Below are 3,289 nucleotides of genomic sequence, written 5' to 3'. Positions count from 1 at the left end.
ATCTACATACATACCACTTATTTTATGTTATTTATATATCTAATACTTAAAACATTAATATTACATATTTATCATCCATTGACTAATTTTAAATGTATGAAATAAAATATTAAAGTTTTTATGATGATATGAATGATAGAAATAAATTATAGGAGTGATAAATTTGATATTAAAGTTATATTCAAGTTGATATTAAAATAAATGATAATATTTTTGGGGTAAGAAATTTTGAAGAGAGAAATAGAGGGATGAATCTAATCATACGAATTATATGTTAGATTTTATTTTTGTGTCCTCATCTTGCATGCATTTTCATGATCTTAGATGATTAGCTCAATTTTGTAAGCACTAAATATATTTCGATTTCATTTGGGACAATTTTCTTACTGCTTCTTAAAGCAATTTTTTATTAAAAAATTAAAAAATTTATACTAAAAAACTACTTTAAGAATTAGTAGAAAGCCGTTAAAATGAAACCTTAATGACGCAAATTAGACTTATGATTAATTGAATAGTTTTAATGGTTATTGAGAAGAATTTTCATTTAGTCATGTTTTATTATAGTTTTTTTCATAACAATATTTTACCTAGTCTATTTAAATAGTTTAGGTTGATTCAATCAAATAGTTTGAAAACCTTTGCATTTTTAAGGGGCTTAGTTTAATTATTATGATCCTCATTAAATGAGCAATTTTACTCATCATTTTGATGATAATTGTTTCTCAGGGATTCAAAGGCCTTACACATCACAAAGTAATGAGATTAAACAAATTTATAGAATAATCCATGTGCATAAAGCCATCTCACTCATAACATAAATTATCACACATTATGTCTGAAAGATATTACACGTTTATAACATGGAATATGATGAATAGATTGACTTCAACTTCTGGATTAATTATTATGTGCGGACAACGGACATCGTCAAGAGGCAAATAAGAGCACGCCACGTCACCTCTTTGTTGTGTATCGCAGTTGTGTACATGCTTTGCACTGAGTGACATGACGCGCTCTGATTCGCCTCCGGACACATAGCTATATTTGATGTCCGCACAGAATAATTGATAACCTTTAAAAGTCAATATCAATTAATTCTATTTTATACTCAAAAGAGGAAAGTTATTATAAGCAAAAAAAAGAAAAAAAAAAAGAGGCACATTTTATTATATGATAATAGTATAGTGAATGTCACCAGTCATGACATTTAAGTAATATATTGCATTGCATTAATGAAAGAATGTAATGCTTTTTAAAATAATTTGCATTATCATAATGCTTAAGATCATTTAGATGAAAATAGTAACCAATGCAATTTCACTCTAACATTCTCATGTACAACCACATTAGGTATAATCATATGCATATAAAGCTAACTCTCTAGTCCGTTACTATTTCTTTATACAAGCACATACTTAAACCAATGTGAGAAGTAGCGATCTATGAAAATTCAATAACTTTCAAAAGAGTAGTCACTATATATGTGCACCAAATTTTTAAAAGAGTGGTCACTATGTGCACTCGTTGGCCTGACTAATCTATATCTAAAAGTTTATAATCAATGATAGGTTTATACTAAAATATGATTGATTTGAATAATATTTGTAAACATTTGATGAATGGGAATAGGATGATGTCTGTTCTAAACAAGATTAAGATATTATATAAAAAAGTATTCTTTTTAAATAATAATTATCCTAAGGCTATAATATAACTAGTGTCATATATGGAACTTTTATTTGGTCAGGTGACTTGACGTAGTTCTACTTTCGGACGCCAGTAAAATTGTGCCATGTATTCTTACTCTTTACCGCGCGGCCTGACAGCCCGACCCAGAACGGCCCCGGGTTTGCTATGTTCGCGTATTGCTAGGTATTACTCGGTATTGCTAGGTATTGATCGATTTTGCTCGACAATAACGAGAAATACCATTATATGAAGACCAATACCGAGCAATACCGAGTTTTGCTAGGTATTGCTCGGTATTGATCTTCACAGAGTGATATTTTTCATTATTGCCAAGCAATACTGAGCAATATCTATCAATAACGAGCAATACCAAGAATACCGAGTAATACCTAGCAATACTCGAACATAGGAATCCGGTACTTTTAAGAGCAATTCGAGCATGCTCAATAACCAAAGTTAAAAAGAAAAGAAAAAGAAATAAAATAGGAGAAAGGGCCAAAGGGGGGCTTATTTGTTCAATTTTCATGCCCTCGCGCTCTCCAAATTCATATATTTATGGGCTCATAAGGCTCACTTAAGTTAAAGTGTTCTATTAATTAGTTATATTTAATTACTAATGAATTGCAATTAGGTTCGTATTTTTTTTCCCAAGCTCACAACAACCTTGTCCTCAATTTTGAACTTCTACAGTCAACACAATAGTTGCAGTGACTAATAACTTGGCTATATTTGCTCAAGTGAATCTTTTCTGTGTAGTAGCCTAACCCTTAAATTGCGAAAGAGGAAATTGATCAATGGAGAATTGACATATTTATCAAATTCATCCCTTGATTGCCATGAAAGTTATGATCGTCTTTTTAGCCAAACGTTGTGTGGATTAGCCTTGTGCAATTGTTGTGCTGCAACAACCTTTTGTATTAGTTGTTACATCTTGGGTCAGGAAGGCGAAACAAGCAGGTAAGGGCGGAATCAGCCTTAATTAGTTCTCAAGGGGGCAAACTTATTAAAAAAATAAATATATGAGATAAAATTCAAAAAGAACTCTTATATTGCATTATAATTATTAAATAACAAAATTACAAGTTTTTCATTCTATTTTTCATTTTATGATAGAAAGTAGCATCTTTTTGCTCTCTGTGAATTAAGATATTCATCAAATTATTTTGGATTTATGCGTACCATATGGGATAAAGTTAGGTCTGATTCATAAGTAGTCTTTCATTTTCAACTTTTTTTTTAAGCAACCGCCAAGAATGGCAGATTTAAAGTGGCTAAAATAGGATTATCCAACTTCATAAGAAACTGGAAGTTTCATCTTTAACTTTGGGTTCTTAAGCTGTTGAGTTCTTAAAGGGCGAGACATGTACACACGCTCATTCTTGCATTCATAAGTCCAATGACCAAACTGGAAGCATTTCTGTCACTGAGCGAAAGCACCCCTAAAAAAGAAATAGAAGACTTTAGATCCTTTATTTCACTCAATCACATAAGGCTTTAGACCCTATTATAAAACCTTTTTTTTTAAGCCCAACCCCCCCCCCCGGGCCCCACCGGGTTCCCCCCCTCGCACCCGGACCCAGATACGGCTGGGAGATGTGGG

The sequence above is a fragment of the Dendrobium catenatum genome, unplaced genomic scaffold (assembly GCF_001605985.2).
Source record: "Dendrobium catenatum unplaced genomic scaffold, ASM160598v2 fragScaff_scaffold_412, whole genome shotgun sequence".
NCBI classification, from domain to species: Eukaryota; Viridiplantae; Streptophyta; class Magnoliopsida; order Asparagales; family Orchidaceae; genus Dendrobium; species Dendrobium catenatum.
The sequence above is the reverse complement of the archived record's forward strand: the minus strand, read 5'-3'. Positions refer to the sequence as shown.